Genomic DNA, 19940 nt, shown 5'->3' with positions numbered 1-19940 from the left:
CCGTGTAAAGCCTGCTCTTGTTGCCTCTGACCAACCCACCAAAGAAACAAGAAATGAGAAGAAAAAAAATCAAGAGAGAGCAGAAATTAAAAGATTTTTAAAACGTAGCTGGAAGTGGATGAGCTCTAGATAAGAGTCTGCATGCAGCCCTGCTACACTGTCGCCATCTTGGAAAATGGAGGGTTTGCAGAGCAAAAATGACCCTGATGAGAGTTATGTCCAGGCCTCCCAGCAGCAGTCAGGATATGGGTCAGAAAATAAATCAGGAGGTAGAAAAGGCATGTAAAAAATGATGCACAATTGCAGTAATCATGGGAGTCTTCAATATACAACTGGACGAGGAAAATCAGGTTGGTAGGGGATCCAATAAAAAAGGGATTTGCAGAATGTCCACGAGGTGATTTGTTGGAGCAACTTGTGATAGAGCCCTCCAGGGGACAGGCAATTCTGGATTTGGTGCTGTGTAATGAGGTAAACTCGATTAAGGAGCTTAAGGTGAATGATCCATCGGGGGCAGTGGCCATAATATGATAAAATTCACCCTTCAGTTTGAAATGGAAGAGCAGGAATCTGGTGTAAGATCTTTACAATTGAGTCAATGCAACCAGAAAGCCATGAGGGAGGGGCTGACCTGAGTTGATTGGAAGGGGACCATAACAGGGAGGACGGTAGAGCAGCAATAGCAGGAGTTTCTGGAGGTAGTTTGAGGGGCAAAACAGAAATTCATCCCAAGGAAGAAGAAACATAGTAAAGGGAGGATGAGGCAACCACGGCAGACAAGGGAAGTCAGGAATAGCATCAAATCAAAAGGAAAAGCATCCAATGTGGTGAAAATTAGTGGGAAGTCTGGAAATTTGGAGGCAGTTAAAAACTAGCAGAGGATACTTACAAAAGCAATAAGGGGGAAGAAGATGAAATCTGACGATAAGCAGATTGTAATATAAAAGAAGATTGCAAGAGTTGCTTTAGATGCATAAAAGGTCAGAAAGAGGTGAGAGTGGACATTGGACCATTAGAAAATGAGGCTGGGGAAGTAGTAATGGGGAACAAAGAAATGGTGAAGAAAGTGAATAGGGACTTTGCATCAGTCTTCACTGGTGGAAGGCACCATTAGTGTGCCAGGATGTCAAGAGTCAGGAGGCAGAGGTGAGTGTAGGGGCCATTCCTGTGGGGAAGGTGCTGGGGAAGCTGCAAGGTCTGTAGGTGAGTAATTCAGCTGGGTCAGATGGACTACACCCCAGGATCCTGAAGGTGATAGCTGAGGAGATTGTACAGGCATTGTTGGTGAACATTCAGGAATCACTGGAGTCAAGGAAGTTGCCAGACAACTGGAAAATGGTTAATGTAACATCCCTGTTTCGGAAGGTATGGAGGCAGAAGGGAGGAAACTATAAGCCGGTCAGTCTGACCTTGATCATTTATAAGATTTTACAGTCCATTATTAAGGATGAGATTGTGGAGGGTTTGGAAGTGCATGGTAAAGTAGGGCTGAGTTAGCACAGCTTCATCGAGGGTAGGTCATGTCTGACAAGTTTGTTAGAATTCTTTAAGGTGGTAATGAGCAGGTTAGACGAAGGAGAACCAATGGATGTGATCTATTTGAATTTCCAGAAGGCCTAAAATCAGGAGCCATGTATGAAGCTGCTAAATGGGATAAGAGCCGGTGGTGTTAGGGGCAAGGTCCTGACATGGTTAGATTAGTGTGGAAATAGGCCCTTTGGCCCAACAAGTCTACACTGACCCTCCATACAGTAACCCATCCAGACATGGATAGAGGATTGGCTGACTGGCAGAGGGCAGAGATTAGGGATAAATCCACCAGTTCCACAAGGACTGTTGGGACCACAACATTATACATTAACAATCTGGACAAAGGGACTGGGGGCATCGTTGCTATGTTTGCAGTTGTCGCAAAGATTGGTAGAGGGACAGGAAGGGCTGAGGAAGTGGGAAGGCTGCAGAAGTACTTACAGTAGTGAGGAGAGTGAGCAAAGAAATGGCAGATGGAATACAGGATGGGAAATTGTGAGAGTTATGCAATTTGGTAAGAAGAATAGAAACAAAGACTATTTTCAAATTGGGGAAAGGCTTTGGAAAACCAAAACATAAAGGGTAGGAGTTTAGGATTCCCTTAAAGTTAACATGCAGGTTCAGTTGGCAGGTAGGAAGGCAAATACAGCATTAACATTCATTTCAAGAGGGTTAGGATATAAGAGCAGAGATGTGCTACTGAGGTTCTATAAGGCTCTGGTCAGACGGCATTTGAAATATATGAAAATGTTTGGACCCCATGTCTCAGAGAGGATGTTCTGACCTTGGAGGGGTCCAGAGGAGGTTTACAAGAATGATGCCAGGGATGAAGGGATTGTCAAATGAGGAACAGTTAAGGACTCAAAGGAGCCTAGGAGGATTTACAGAATAATGACATTTACAGAATAATGAAATTTACAGAATAATGAATGGTCTGAATAGAGTAAACCGGGAGAAGATGTTTCCACTCGTACGAGAGACTGGGACATGAGGGAACAGCCTCAAGCTGAAGGGACAACTCATCAGAACTGAGATAAAGAGGAATGTCCACAGCCAGAGGGTAGTGACTCTGTGGAACTCATTGATGCAGCAGGTTGTGGAGGCCAAGTCATTAAGTATACTCAAGACAGAGATAGATAGCTTCTTGGTGGTAAGGGGTGCAAGAGTTATGGGGAGAACTCAAGAGAATGACTTTCAAAGACATATCAGCCATGACTGAATGGCAGAGCAGACTCAGTGGGATGAATGGCCTAATTCTGCTCCGATATCTTATGACCTTATGGCCTAAGACTGGGCATGTGTGATTATCACCACTCACAATGATAATGGTGTCCTAAAGAATTAGTGAGAGGGCATATAAAGGTGAAGACAAGGAGCATCATTCTTGTAATCTAGACAAAGAACTATAACATAATTAACATTTCCTGTTTAATACAAAAAGCCTCTGAAATCTTTACTGTTGGACACTGAATGTTGAAGCAGCCAACATAATCGATTAAACAAAACCGATATTTCCCCAAAGGTGTGGTCAGCCAGGGCAGTCTCCCTGTTCTGTCCTGTGCTCACTGAAAGAAAATCCAATTTGGTTGAATGACCAGCCAAATGCATGTCAAGTACATTATTTTAAATCAATAATTCACAAACCAGACTCCCCTGTTCTTTCTTCTGTTTTCAGGTGTGGGGATTGCTATGATGCTTCTGATTACAATGTCCAACATTTCGTACAACTGCATCGTTGGCTACAGTCTATACTACCTGTTTGCTTCCTTCCAATCACCCCTACCATGGGCAGACTGCTTCAGTTGATGGGGAGCAGATGAAACATGCAGCAGGACCCCCAAAGGTGCAGTGTTAGCTTCTACTGGGGAAAGTGTACACACTGACTGTTCATTGTTCATTCTGTCAGTCTGAGTGAGGGAGAGAGATGAACAATAGTTTCAGTGACCATCCTCATTGTGGCCATACAGCAGAAAGACTCGGATAGAAAGCAGCAGCAGGAATCATGGCACTGAGTCACTGGAATAGCAGGACAGTCAGTCAGAAATAAATAGTGAAACATCAGAATTTAACAGTCTTTCACATGTCTCACATTTACTTTCACCTTGTCAATAAGTCTGTGTTGTGTTCTTTCTGACTGCGTTCATTGTTTGTATCTCTCTCCATCCCTGTATTGTGTCTCACACTGACTCCCTTCTCTGTCTATTACTGTGTTTTTTGCAGCTATCATTTTCTTAACTTATTCTCTTTCTCTGAGTTTTTCCAAATATCGATCATCTCACATATATTTCTTACACAGTCTGACTCTAAGACACACAGAGTTTTTGTTGCAATTATTTAAATGTCTCATCTCTTTAATTTCATCTCATCTTCCACAATAACACTATTTAACTCAGGATGTCTCATGTCACTATCAAAGGTTCATGTTGTGTGAATTGACAAGACTTAATGTGAAATCTTGATGTGAGTCAAGTTGAAATTTCTGAAACAGAGGACAAAATACTTCAGCTTTGCAAGAAAATCTACTTTTAAATAAACTGGGATTGTGGGTGTTCCCCTGACCATACTGTACAGACTGGGGCTGTGGGTGATCCTGGACATCAACTACAGTCTGCACAATATGGTGATAAATCACCCACAGTCCCAGTCTGTACAATACAGATAGGGGTCACCCACAGTCCCAGTCTGTACAATACTGTCAGGGATCACCCTCAGTCCCAGAGTGTACAATACAGTCAGGGATCACCCACAGTCCCAGTCTGTACAATACAGTCAGGGATCACCCACAGTCCCAGCCTGTATAATACAGTCAGGGATCACCCACAGTCCCAGCTTGTATAATACAGTCAGGGATACACCCACAGTCACGGCCTGTACAATACAGTCAGGGATCGCCCATAGTCCAGTCTGTACAATACGGTCAAGGATCACCCACAATACCAGCCTGGACAATAAAGTCAGGGATCACCCACAGTCCCAGTCTGTACAATACAGTCAGGGATCACTCACAGTCCCAGTCTGTACAATACAGTCAGGAATCACCCACAGTCCCAGAGTGTACAATACTGTCAGAGATCACCCACAGTGTCAGTCTGCACAATCAGGGATCACCCACAGTCCCAGAGTGTACAATACAGTCAGGGATCATCCACAGTGCCAGTCTGTACAATACAGTCAGGGATCACCCACAGTCCCAGAGTGTACAATACAGTCAGGGATACACCTACAGTCCCAGTCTGTACAATACTGTCAGAGATCACCCACAGTCCCAGAGTGTACAATACTGTCAGAGATCACCCACAGTCCCAGTCTGTACAATACTGTCAAGGATCATCCACAGTCCCAGTCTGTACAATACAGTCAGGGATCACCCACAGTCCCAGAGTGTACAATGCAGTCAGGGATCATCCACAGTCCTGTATTTTTGCATTGAAGAGCTTCATATCTTTATTCCAAATAAAAACTCTCGAAATTTTAGGACATTTCCATTATTCAATATTCCAGAAGAATAGAACTCAGTTTTTCTCTGCCTCAGACGAAGTGATGGAAGCTGGTACAATTAAAACATTTAAAAGTTAGCTGGATGTGTATATGAATGTGAAGGGTTGAGATGGATACGGGCCAAATGTTGGCAAATTGGACTAGATTAATTTCGGATATGTTTTTTAGCATGGACAAGTTGGACTGAAAGGTCTGTTCCTGTGCTGTACATCTCTCTGACTCGATGACTCTTGATGTTATTTGTTCCATCTAGTATTTCAAAATCCGTGACGAAGTCATCTTTTTAGTTTTTAATTTATAAAGAATAGAATCATTGTCTGTCTAATACCATACAGTTAGGGACATCTATCAACACCCAGAAGACATGGATTTTCCATTATACACCCACAGAATTCAGTGATGGAAGTCCTTACCTCCATAGGCTAGGACTCATTCAAGGAGCGATCGATTTCTACATCTTCTACTTCAGAATTTGGAATGTTACATCTTGCCAAAAATAATTCAGATATGAAGAAGTTATTTTTGAGCTAAAATTACAATGTAATTTTTGAAAACAGTTGTTTCATCTTATCCTTGAGATTTATGTTATTTGAAATTTCATTTTTACATTGCTAGTTTCTGAAAGTGAATTGATAAGAGTACATTCAACAATGTGTTTCATCTGGGCTCAGAGTAATTATGGATGTCCATAAGTTCATAAGACCATTAGATATAGGAGCAGAATTAAGCCAATTGTCCCATCAGGTATGCTCCACTATTCGATCATCACTGATATGTTTCTCAAACCCATTCTTCTGCCTTCTCCCTGTAATGCTTGATCACCTTACCAATTAAGAGCTATTTTATCTCTGCCTTAAATTCACCCAATGACTTGGCCTCCACAGCCCTCTGCAGCAATGAGTTCCATAGATTCATCACTCTCTGGCTGAAGAAATTTCTCCTCACCTCATTTCAAAAGGGTTATCCCTCCACTCTGAGACTGTGCCCTAGGATCCTGGCCTCTCCTATGCATGGAAACAACTTCTCCACATCCACTATATCCAGGCCTGTCAGTATTCTTAAAATTTCACTGAGATACACCCTCAAGGAAAGACACAGAGTTCTCAACTGCTCATCATGTGATAAGCCCTTCATCCCCAGGATCATTCTTGTAAACCTCCTCTGAATCTCTTCCAATGCCAGCACATCCTTCCTTAGATACAGGGCACAAAACTGCTCACAATATTCCAAATGAGGCCTGACCAAAGCTTTACACAGACTCTGCAGTACATCCCTGTTCTTGAATTCTAGCTCTCTTGAAGTGAGTACTAACGTTGCATTTACCTTCATAACTGCCAATGAAACTTACATGTTAACTTTAAGGGAATCCTGAACCAAGACTCTCAAGACCATGTGTACTTCAGATTTCCCCATTTAGAAAATAGTCTATGTCTCTATTCTTCCTATCAAAATGCACATCCTCATACTTTTCCACATTGTATTCCATCTGCCACTTCTTTGCCCACTCTCCTAACCTCTGTAAGGCCTTCTAAAATCTCCTCACTTCCTCACCACCACATGTCCCTTCACTTAGCTTGTCTCATCTGCAAACTTAGCAACAATGCTCTTAGCTCCTTCATCCAGATTGTTAATGTATAATGTGAAGGTCCCAACACTGATACCTGCAGAACTCCACTAGTCACTGGCTGCAATACCCAAAAAAGCCCCTTTATCACCACTCTCTATCTTCTGCAGCCAATCCTCTATCCATGCCAGTACTGTGCCCCAAATGTCATGTGCTCTTATCTTATTTAACAGCATCCTGCTTTAGTCACCAATCAGCTGAAAAGCTTTTAAAATTAAATGCATCACAAACTAAATAAAAATGCATTCTTTTTGGGTGTAACCAAAGCTAGAGAAGGAGATCTTCTTTATGGAAATCCTCCACCTCACTAAGAAAGCTTCAGTACAATCAATAATTAACAATCTGCTCTGAAAACCCTGCACATGGTTTCACAGCTGTGACACCCTGCCCCCAACGTCCTCTGGAAATGTGATATCACCCCCAGTTCTCTGCCGATATGAAACCTGTCCCCACCCTCCCATTCACTGTTACCATTGGACTCCATCCCCCTCCACCAATGTTGTTGCTACTGGAACCGACCAACAAGACTGCTCCCCTCCCCACAAAATTTCTCCTATCATCCTCAAGTTACTCTCAACACTGTGCTGTGAAAGTACTGTCAGATTGAAAATGTGGCTCCCCATTTCTGAGAGAGCCCTGAGTTGAATCTACCGCTCAGAACTGTGGAGCTCCATTCATTCATTTTGTAAAACAAGGAGTGGTGTAGCAAGGTATGTGAGACTCTCCTTCCCTGGATAATCCAGCCCATTATAATCCTTAAAGTCTTCTACAATAACTACTACTGAATACTTTTGAAGTAACTTTTTATACAGTATCATTTTAATTTGGTTTTCTAATTATGCAGACTTTTATCCAACAAGAGATTAAGCAGATTGAGCACCAGAGCAGGACTGTGCTGAGAGTGAGTGCACGGACTGTACCTCTGTGTTCTGATCTATGCATGACCTTACCCATGTAATCAAAAGGATTAACTAATTCAGTCAGAGTGAAACAGTGACCCTGGTTATATTGAAATGGAATGCAAAATTGATGTATAATACTGAAACATATTTTCCAGAGACTCTCTGCAATCTCACTCTGACTGATGGATATTTTGAAATCGTTAATATAATCGTTAACAGCTGCAGGAAAACAATGGATCTTGTCCAAATGGATCAGAAATCTCCAATGCTCACCAGGGCCCGAGTGAGCAATACTGGGAGTAAGTACCTTGCTGCAGATAGCTGCACCAATAACCTACACAGCTGGGCCAGTAACTCCTCTTGGGTTGGTTAGTTTGTTTATATGTGTTTAATGAGAGAGAAGCTGTTTCATTTTGATTGAGGTATTATTTACATTGCACACTTGTTACAAAATGGCATCATGGGAAGGAAACTTTTACTATTTAATATTCCTCTGGTTTCTAAGCATTGTAACTTTGACAATATTTATAAAGCAAAACACTTTTCTTTGTTTTCTTGCTCTTCAAGGATAATGTTCATGACCAGAATTCTTAAACATGAAATGGTTAGAATCATGTGTGACTGATGTTCATTTCTCTGCTTTTAATTGTAATAAGTTATTATTTTAACACACAGTCCTGGGACTGGATTTAGATTAACTGTCTGGAGGTAGATACCATGTGTAGGAAGATGAAGGAGCTGAATTCATTGGAAGACATAGTGACTAAACCAGATAGGTTTCACAGTGCATTGTGAAGCAGTCAGTAAACATTGTCAGAAACAGCTCTGCAGGGAATCTCCAAGTAAAAAATGAGGTCTGCAGATGCTGGAGATCACAGCAGAAAATGTGTTGCTGGTTAAAGCACAGCAGGTCAGGCAGCATCCTGTTCCATGGATGCTGCCTGACCTGCTGTGCTTTAACCAGCAACACATTTTCAGCTGCAGGGAATCTCATCAACTTGTTTGAACAAAGGTTTGCATTGAAAAATATCAATACACACGAGGAAAAAAATGTCATACAGAATATCAAACTTCAAATTTATTTCTGAGTGCAAGAATCAAAGCTTCTATAAATCAAAAATTAATTTAGATATTACACAACTCTGTTTGTTAAATACATTGATGCACTATGTCTAAAAACATCTGTGTGTAATGAAGAGTGTCCTTACTTACTACATGTTTTTGTTCTTATTTTCTGTAGTAAAGCAGTTTTACGCCGTTCCAGTTCAATGGATGAGACTGGGGAGGTAATCTGGTATTTAGCCCTCTGTCTGCTTCTTGCCTGGCTAATAGTTGGGGCAGCATTATCAAAAGGAATCAAATCTTCAGGAAAGGTAAATGATTGGTGATAAATAGAGTTAAAACTCGTGACAAAGTAACAGTAAAGCGAGAAACGATAAATAATTTGTGAAGTGTCTGGTTTATCTCCCAGGTGATGTTAACAGTGTCTCTATGGGAAATGGGAGATTCATAATTCATCAACACTTCAGGCCTGAGGGAGATCTGAAGAACGTTCTCCTGAGGGAAAGAACAGCAACTTCCCCAAACCCCTGCAATGTGTCCCTCATTCTAAGGGTTCACTCACTGACACTGGAATTCTGGGTGAATTTCCAATTGCTGTGGAAGGCTGAGGAAGGATTGGGGGTTGGTGGGGAGTGAGGGAGGGGGGTGTGGTGGCGGTGATGGGGAAGGATAGGATCAGGGTTTTATTTGAGTGAAATGAGATTTGTCTGAACATGAGAATGGGACTGAGACCTGAGGAACAATCATTAGGTGAAAACAATAAAATGCTGGTAATGCTCAACAGCTTGTGAAGCACCCGTCAAGACAAACCGAGCTAATCTTTCACTTCCATGGACTTTCATCTGACTGAGATAAATAAATAACAGTTTAAGAGGTTTCTTAAGACGATGGACATGGGGAATATGGTTCGGTGAGTAAAAGGAAGATTCTGTGATAGGTTGGAGGACAACAGAGGTTAACTAACAAAGCTCTGACCTTCATCCCCGTTGTATTGTTGGATAGGTTCCAAACCAAAGAGCATATGTAATTTTAAGGCTGTTAGAAGAATCACAGCATGTGACATTCCAGTGTAATGTGCCTTTAGTAGTTATTAATGTTGAAGGAATATGTTGTAACAGCTGTGTAGCAGTTACTGTGGGTGGAATCTGTTAGTGACATGAGCAGCCTGTGCTAAGGTGAGATTTAATGCAGAATCAGGTGAGAAATCTCATAAGGTCCAACTTGACGTCAGGAACAACTTGCTGTGTCTTTTATGTACCTACCCAGTGAGGAGGTGAGCTTCTTGTGTAAGAATTACCTTTAACTGATTCTTTTCATTGTGTAATTTCCGTTATTATGTCTGAAGACCTGTGTCCCCTTAAGAAGGGTTCGAGATCGGTCAAAGGAATCGACAAATGCGGTCTATTCAAAAAACAAGGGTCATTAGTTGATTCAGTTAAGGTACCTTGATGCAATTCTATCCAGCAACACAGAGATTGAAGCTTCTGTGTTCTGGGGAAAAGTTGCGCAATTACATTTGAAAATTACACATTATTTACGTGTTTTTAAAGAAATAGTACAGTCTTAATTACAAGAAAGGCCAATCACATATGATTTACAGCGAATTAATCTAATGATATTTTCTGGGAAAGGGTTCTTAACTACAAAAAAATGTCCAATCAATTGTAATATGGTGATATGATTGAAGACAGGCTAATCCAATGGTATTTCCTTTAAGAAGGATATCTAATTTACGTAAATTGTCATGCCATGTATTAGTTCAACGTTTGTTCAAATGGTCAATTAATGTATCAGTGTTTATCTTATGAAAACTCTATTGTCCTCATCTTTCAACTGCAAGTTAATTCTGCAAATCAGCAGTATGTTCAGCAGTATGATTCACAGGCCATTTTATAGTATTCTTTTAAATCGAGAAACCATTTTGTTGGAACAAAAATCTTCATATTTTGTTGCCTAAATTCAAATTTGAGATCCTCATGTCTATAGGTTTAGCAGTGTTTAAATAAGCACATTATAACAAGGTATCACAAAACAAAGTCTCAACATGCAAACCCTGTGAACTAGATGAAAACGCAATCCTTGCGTACATCTTCCATGTTACTATTCCTCTTCAGTTTGTCATCTGTTCCCTTCAATGCATTGATGAGAATCCATTTAATTTGCCATTTGGTTGGATAATATTGTCTTTATTCCAAGGTGAATGATGTATAAAAGTAGGCAAAACTTGCTACAAAGGTACAGCAGCTACTGTTTTGGTCTCCTTAGTTAGGGGGTATATTTGTATTGGAGAAAGTTCAGTGAACCTTTGTATTAATTCTTTTGAAAATATAAGTTTGAGCCTGTACTCACAGGAATTTAGGAGACCGAGAAATGATCTTCAAAGATTTTGAATGGTCTTAGAAAGCTTGACCTTCTCAGAGAATCTCGAACAGGGAGCACAGTTACAAAATAAGGTTCTCCAAATGAGGTAGAGATGAAGTGGAATTTTTAATCTTTCAGATACTCTTCCTCCGAAAGCAGTAGAGGTCAGTTCATTGAATATATGCAAGGCAGAGTTTGACAAATTGTTGATGTACAAGAGAGTCAAAGGTTCTGGAGAGGGCAAGTATCAGGGTGATCAGGCAGAATCTTATTGCATGGTGGGGCCACATGGCCTTGGACTGCTTCAAGATTTTATTTTATTCTGCTGTACCAGTAATACAGGAAAATCTAACAAGGTGCTCTCCATGCTCAGGTGGTTTATTTCACTGCGACATTCCCTTACGTGGTTCTGACCATACTCCTGATCTGAGGGGTTACCCTGGAGGGAGCTTCTAAAGGAATTGAATTCTACATCGGAAGCCAGTCAGACTTCTCCAGACTGGCTGATGCTGAGGTAAATACAGCAATATGAATGATTGAGTCTCATTAGTATTTTTAGTTGAATTGATTCGTGCCTCAGCACATGTACTTTGTTAGCTTGTCATCATTGATTTAAACTGAAAATGTGTTGCTGGGAAAACGCAGCAGGTCAGGCAGCATCCAAGGAGCAGGAGAATCGACATTCCTGAAGAAGGGCTCATGCCCAAATCGTCAATTCTCCTGCTCGTTGGATGCTGCCTGACCTGCAGCACTTTTCCAGCAACACATTTTCAGCTCTGATCTGCAGCATCTGCAGTCCTCACTTTCATCATTGATTTAAAATCAGTGTATTGCTTTTGAGTCCTTAATTCAATTCTTGGAAATTTTTAACAAAGCTTGTGATGAATTCAAAGAGTCAGTTTAAGGTCTATATCATCCTGCCATTAACAGGAAAGAAGGTCAGGGCATCAGCTATGATGGACGAGAGGATCGAAATTGATGAGGAATTATGATAGGGATTGGGATGCAATAGAATTCTTCCTTCATGCCTCTTCCTTTCTGAAATCTTGGAAATGATTTAGGAGTTTCAGGTGAAATACCTCATTGACCTATAAAGCAAATACTGACCCACATTTTGCTGTATCAGGGCAATTAGAAAGAGCCACTCTTGATGAGCCTTGTCCTTATCCATTCTATGTCAATGATATTTGGTGCTGCAAGTATCTGGAAGTGGGAGATGGAAATGAAAGAATATTGTCTAAATCTGAAATCTACATTGGAGTGAACATTGGAAAGCAACTGATTATATCTTGAACCAGTCAGATTATCGTACTTGGAATATAACAATGCAAGTACTGAGACAGAAAAGGAAGTGTAAGTTTGAGTGGGTGACTTCCAAGCTGTGATTCCATTCTTCCAGTAGATAGTTTAAGTGCCAGAAATTGTGACTGGCAGTAAGTAAATGCTTGGCATGTCATTAAAAGGCTATTTCAATGTCATGTTTCTTGAAACAAATCTCCGAGGTGATTCAGTCAACAGCATAAGGACAGAAACATCATGGAGCCCAGTGAATGCAAATAGGCAGACTAGGCAATACCACATTTGTGAAGCTGACAGTGTCCTCATGCATACTGGATAATGATGGCTGGAATTTTGTATTCAGTCCAAAGATACAGCAGTCTTTGTGAATAGACAATGGTGAACACTATTTATTGCTTAATTTTTCTGACAGGAATTGGATTTTGATTTCCATTTAAATCATTTAACCATTGTTTACATAATCCTAGAAATTACAGTGTAATTTTACTGGTTCCTGTTGATATTAAGCTACTGTGATATTATTACAATATGAAAGTGATCATTATTTATGGTAAAAGGTGTTCTTTGTTGTTACTTTCACGAAAAGAATGGAATTCACTATGGTCAGTACAATACTGCAAGTGAGTCAGTCACTGAAAACCATGGCTGGTGAAAGAGTATACAGTCACGTCTTCGATAGTGCAATAGTCACGTTCCGTGTGACCCTGCGCTATGCAAGAATCACGCAATACAAGGAGCACTTACAGTGTTGCCGATGTAATCATGTTCTAGCCAACATACTTTTTGAATTTTTGCACTTTAGAAAAGCGTTCCCAATCGTCAATCACGGTACAGGTAATTTGTGTTAATGAAACGTTCATTATACCAGAAAGACCTGTGTCAGATATCCCAGAGGAAATTTAACTGTAAATAATCGACTGTAGTGATGACTGTTCTGTTTAAGAAGAGTTACTGTTGACCAGAGGGAGCTACTTTGCTCAGTTCACCATGGATTAACCACACGAGTTCTCATTATCTTCACATTAATGTCGTTTATCTGTTGTACATGTTTGTGTTTCATTTCCCTCCAGACATCTATTCTATTTTGTATTTACCAGGTCTGGAAAGATGCTGCGACTCAAATTTTCTTTTCTATCTCAGTGGGTTGGGGCACTTTAGTAGCATTGTCGTCTTACAACAAGTTCCACAATAACTGCTACAGAGATACCATCATTGTCTGTGTTGTTGATTGTGCTACAAGTGTGTTTGCTGGATTTGTCATCTTCTCCATCCTGGGACACATGGCTCACATACAAGATAAGCCCATTTCAGAGGTTGCCCAGTCAGGTAAACTAGAGCTGTTAAAATTGTCAAGGGTCAGACAGCTTTAATGTTCTCTCTGAAGTGATTCAACCCAACATTCCAGTGATTCCAGTGTCCAGACACAATAATCAATCCTCAGATCCAAACTGATAGCCAGGCTCTGAAGACACATTGCCATGATGTTTGGTTTATACTGGACAGGGATTGGAGCTGAATAATGCAATGGTATGCCCGGGGTTGAACCCTAGCTCTTAAAAGTGAGCTTTTGAAATAATCACAGAATAGTAAATTTCAAAAGCACTCAGTTAACATTATAATCCGCTGTAAGATTTGCTATTTACCTTAGAATTACATTTCATATGAGCCACATTTTATATTTAAGAAGTAAATTTTGAATGAATTCCATAATATTGTGCTTTTAGGTGAATCAGAGACAGTTTTTATTTATTGACGATTAGTTACTGATCATATTATGTGCTCAACTATTCAATTTGACAGTGGTACATTTTAAAAAATGTTTAATATGAAGAGCAAGAAACATGGAAATGTTCTGTGCTAAGCCACTTGTATCGGTTGATGATGCTGTGATAAGTAATTAATGACCAGGTAAAGTTACAATAAAACACAGTTCACACATTCTGACTACTCCAATAGTCTGAGCACTGAGTGGTTTGACAGCCTGAACTGAGGCAGGTACATAGGAACAGGAGTAGGCCACTCAGTCTGAGTAGTTTGCCTCACTACTCCATGTAATAATGAAGGATCAAACATTTCAATGTTTTTTACTCATTCCATTCCCTGACCTTGTACACCACTGAGAATCAGAAATATAATAATCTCAATCTTAAATCTACTCAAATCTTGACCTCCACAGCCCTCTGTGCTGGACAATTCCAATGTTTCACAACACTCTGAATAAACTAATTTCTTGTCAGCTTGGCCCTCAGTGGCATCCCCCTTAGTTTTAAATTATGGCCGCTGGTTTTAGATTCTGCAGACAGAGGAAATATCTTACCTGCAGCTACTCTGTTGTTCTCTTTAACTACGTTGTAAGTTTCATTCTACGAAACTCTAGAGAGTAAGGCGCAGTTTTCCCAATCTTTCTTCATCGGACAGTTCTACCATTCCAGGAGCAAGTCTGCTGAACATTTGTTGCACTCCCTCTATGCAATGACATTTTTCCTGAGAAAAAAATGACCAAACTGTGCACAGTTTCCAGGTGTGGCCTAACCAAGCTGCTATACAACTGAAACAAGACTTCACTATCCCTGTTCTCAAATCCTCTTGCAATAAAGGATGACATTCCATGAGGCTTCCTAATAGCTTGCTGCACACACATGTTAACCCTTAGTGACTTAGCACCAAGGAGACTGAGGTCTCTTTGTACAACTACACTTTACAATCCCCAACCATTTAAGAAGCACTCTAAATTATCCGTTCAATTATTTCTCCCCATTCTCTACGCTCCAACATTATTCCCTGCTTTAAAATGCCAGTTTCACCAATATATTAGAGAGATTCTTTTTTTGCTTAGATTGCAAATGTCACTCTGAACTCAGTGTTCACTGCTTCTAAATATTATAATTTCTGAATTGAAAGTGATTAGTATTACAAATATATAATAACTAATGTTTTTTATTGTAAACACATATCTGCACAACTTTGGTGACATGAATAGTTTTGCAAATGTTGGCTAATATTGGCAACTGTAATAAATTAAATGAAATGAATGTCAACAACAAGTTAATAGCAACATTCATTGTGTCATTTCAATTCTATTCACTGTTCAGGTTTCGGTTTGGTCTTCATTGCCTACCCAGAGGCCCTTGCACAGTTACCGTGGGCACCATTATGGTCTGTTTCATTTTTCTTCATGCTGCTCACTCTGGGAGTTGACACACAGTTTGCAGGTTTAGGTAAAAATGGCATTGCATCACTTTAAAAAATCATTTCTTTTGAAGAAATTATGACAGTGTTGGGCAAAAAAGTGCTGTTGGTGATGTTAGTGGACAAACGCACAACATTTCTTTGTAGCAATTGTTCCCTCATTGTCTGAAAGAAGAATGCAGCTATTAGTCTTAAATGATTAGCACCTGCATCAGAATAAAAATTGGGGAAAAGTTGCATCGGCATCCAAATGATTTCACAATACAATTTGCACTAACAGCGATGGTGAGGGGAGGCATCATAGAAGATCAAAATGTGAGTTGGAGGAAATGAGAGAGATGAGGGTCAGTGTTATTAGTAAGTAAGAACGGAGAGTGTATGAGCAAATATTAAAAGAGAAAGACAAACCAGTAGAACTTATTAGCGAAAGCATGCAGCATTCAGAGTTAAGTTGATGAGCTGACAACACAAATAGAGACCAGTCACATCACCTGGTGAAGATTATTGAAATGTGGTTGCAGGAAGATCAGTACTGGGAGTGAAATGTCCTAGGGTAATGAGTATTCCAAAGGGATAGGCAAGTAGGAATAGGAGGTGGAGCTGTTTTATTGGTTAAGGGAGATATCAAGGCGCATTAAGAAAATATATTGGCACTACGAACCAAGATGTTGAATCAATCTGAGTGGAAATAAAAGGCAAGGGAAGAAACCCCTTGGTAGGAATAATTTACAGATTCTCAAACAGTACTTCCAAAGTAGGGCTTAGTATAAATGAGGCAGTAATGAGGGCTTATGAGCCAGCCACAACAGAAATTATGGGTGATTTGTACATAGATATTAATTGGATTCATCAACTTGGCAAGGGTAGTATTGAAGGAAGATTCATAGAGTGTCTGAGGGATTCTTTCTGATGGCAACGTGTCATGGAACCAACTGGCTACTTCACATTTGGTATTGTGTAATGAGGAAGGATTGGTAAATGACCATGTAGTTAAGGATCATCTTGGAAGGTGTGATCACAACATTCTATAGTTTCAAATTCAGATGGCAAGACTGAAGACAGAGTCATATACAGGAGTTTTAATGTTGGCCAAAAGTCATTATACAGGCCTGAGAAAGCAGTTGGCCCTGGGGGACTGAGGAAAAATATTAAAGGAGCAGGACATTTGAAAAATGGTGGCAAATGCTCAATGAGTTACTAAATACCTGTCAATTAAAGTATATTCCTGAGAGGAAAAGGAATTATAGAAAGGTAAAAGATAATCCATGGCTTACCAAGCAGGTCGAGGATAACATAAAGACAAAAACTAGGGCATATCATACTGCAAATGTTTGAGACACTCTGGAGAATCAGGAGATCAATAAAAGGAAACTAGCAAAAACCATAAGCTCTGACACCAAAAGCTTCTATAAGTATATAAAAAGGAAGAGAGTAGTGAAAGTAAATGGTGGCCCTTTAGAGGGTGGAAATGGTGAGGTAATTATGGGAAACTCAGAAATGGCAGAGGCACTAAACCAGTATTTTGTGTCTTTTTGCAGTGGAAGATTATAATTTCTTCCCAAAATCTGCAGTTACTATGGAGGAACTCGGTGAAATTACTAGGGAAAAGGTATTAAGTAAACTGATGGGATTAAAGGCAGATTAGTCCCCAGGACCTGATGGCCTGCACCCTAAGGCAGCAGAGATAGTGGATATATTAGTTACTACATTCCAAAATTTCCTCGATTCTGGAAAGGTGCCAGTGATTTGGAAACACTTTAATGTGAAGCCTGTATTTGAAAAAAGAAATAGACAAATCATGGAAAATTGTAGATCAATTAGTTTGACCTCGGTCATGAGGAAGTTGCTGGAGTCAATAATAAGGGAGAGAAGTGACCACTTGGAACAACAAAGCTCAATTCCCCAGTGGCAGCATGGTTTCATACAGGACAAGTTGAACTTGACAAAATTGTTGGAATTTTTGAGGATGTAACTATCAAGTTAGATAATGGGGACACAGTGGATGTGTTACATCTAGACCTCCAGAAGACATTGATAAGGTGCTGCATTAAGACTGATACAAAAGGTTAGACCGGAGGGTGTTTGGGGTAGAGTATTGGTTCGGATAGAGGATTGGTTGACTGACAGAAAGCAGAGGGGTGGGATAAATGGGCCCTTCTGGCGAACTGTAACTATTGGGGTAGCACAGGGATCAATCCTCTGACATCAATTGTTGACAATCTATATCAATGAGCTGCCGGGAGGGACAGAATGCAACAAAACAAAATTCACAGCTAGAGAATGAACTAGAATCTGGCAGATGGAATTTAACGTGGATAGGTACAAGGTTACATATTTTGGCAAGAATAATGAAAGAGCAAATTATTAATTAAATCAGAAGCAGATTCAAAGTGCCTCAGTGTAGAGGGATCTGGGTGTCCTTGTGTATGAATCACAGAAAGTGGGTATGTAGGGGCTGCATATAATAAGAAAGGCAAGTGGAATCTTGGCATTTATTGCAAAAGAACTGGTTTATAAAAGTAATGTTGTCACAATTGTATGAGATGATGTTGAGACCATACTTGGAGTATTGTATCCAGTTCTGGTTTCTTTCCTTGAGGAAGGATGTGGAGATCAGAAGAATGAGGGATGATCTGATTGACACACATAAAATGCTCAAGGGGATTGATAAGGTAGATGTGGAACAGATATTCCTCCTTGTTGGACAGTCTTGAACAAGAGGTCATAGATATAGCCTGAGAGGAAGTAGGTTCAAAACTGGGGTGAGGAGAAACTATTTCTCTGACAGGGTTGTGAATCTGTGGATCTCACTGCCCCAGAGTGCAGAAGAGGCAGAATCAATCAACAAATTCAAGAAAGAAATAGATATGTTTTGATGAAAAATGGGACAAAGGGCTGTGGGAAACAGGCAGGAATTGCAACCACAATAAGAACAGCCATGAATGTGACATATGGTAGAGTGGGTTTGAAGGGCTGAATTGTCCACTCGCTCCTAATTTCTACGTTCCTCTGTCCAATAGCTATTGTGGTGATTTTCAATCTCAGATGTTAATGTTCTATATCTTTTCTTTGCTCTCATGCCTAGAATTTATCTTTCATTGAGACAGATCTTGCTGTTCAAGAGATGGGGATTTTTATTTACCTGCCTTACAGGGAGCAGGATGGTCAGCAAACTTATTCACTCATGTTGAAACTCACTCATGTTGAAACTCACTCATGTTGAAACACCCTACGTGATATTTGAGGATAACGATGATGCAGTTTTCCTCTGCATCAGAGCAACAGGAAAAATACAACTGGGGGAAAAATACATATCTCAGAGCCAGAAAATGGATGCAGAAACCTTTTACTCCAGGGCTTTGGTGTGTTCGGTGGTGTTTTGTCCTGTCATTGTGCAAGTTATGAATTAATGTCTTCATTTGACATTTTCTTCCATCAGAAACAGTTATGACAGCCCTGCAAGACCAGTTCCCTACATTGGTCCAATCAAAGCGCCTTCTTCTGACAGCTGGTGTTTGTTCGTTATTTTATCTGCTTGGCCTTCTATGTGTGACACAGGTAGGTTGTATTTCAGTGATATCAGCTGTTTTCACATGTACTCAGTAACTGTAAAAGGTGATCAAATTCACAGGATGAAAAAATAAAGAAGGCATTAGTGTTCTGGTCCTTTCTTTTTGCAGTTGTTTAATGTTGTGCAGTGATCATGTCATATTGATATCTTGCTGTGATTCTGAGTTTATTCTCAGATAATCCACTCTTACAATAGGACTGGGAAACAGGACCACGGTTCAGTTTATTATGTCATAAAATTGCTCAGCAGACACATTCGTTATCGCGGTTAGTTGTTACAGGGAAGCATAGCTGCTCTCCCTTCGCAATATGTACTGCACACTGAACAAGTCTATAGCTGTCAGTGACATATTATATCAAGGTTATATGCTCATCAGCATGTTCTTCTTAAAATGATATTACTATATTCCTATAACATACATGAATGAAAATAAATATTTCTCAGACTGGTTGTGAGAACTATCACTCCAAAAATAGGTCACTGTGCTTAGGAGTTTAAGAATTGAACTGTTTAAGACTTTAAGTGGTTGTACAATGAATCAATAATTTAATAATCCTTCCAGATCTCATGATCTTCTTTCTGTCCTGTGATCTAGATTTATCAACTGACTGTTCTTGGCTCACTGATATTTTGGTGACTTTCCTTTTGTTAAAGAGGAGATTATTTTCATGGTTGCGTTCAACATTTTCATTCCCTGAGTTTACCTCTGGTGGTGTTCTGTGCACAGTCAGAATGCTCAATGTTAGAATGTTGTACAATTCCCCAAATTATTTTCTATTCCTCTTTCTCATTGTTCCATTAGATATTGTGACTCCTTGGGTTTAAGGCTCACTGCACTTTCTGAGTACTTCTGTGGGTGACCATGTTCCCTGGATGGGATGTATGATTCAAACCTTTTACCACT

General features: G+C 40.0%; 1 pseudogene; it reads left to right on the top strand.

Annotated features, from left to right (window-relative positions):
* LOC132820006 (sodium- and chloride-dependent neutral and basic amino acid transporter B(0+)-like) overlaps positions 1 to 19940 on the top strand; it is a 48333-nt pseudogene that overhangs the window by 4437 nt on the left and 23956 nt on the right.

This window comes from Hemiscyllium ocellatum, chromosome 11, assembly GCF_020745735.1.
Source record: "Hemiscyllium ocellatum isolate sHemOce1 chromosome 11, sHemOce1.pat.X.cur, whole genome shotgun sequence".
Classification (NCBI taxonomy): Eukaryota; Metazoa; Chordata; class Chondrichthyes; order Orectolobiformes; family Hemiscylliidae; genus Hemiscyllium; species Hemiscyllium ocellatum.
This window is presented reverse-complemented; position numbering and strand designations above follow the sequence as displayed.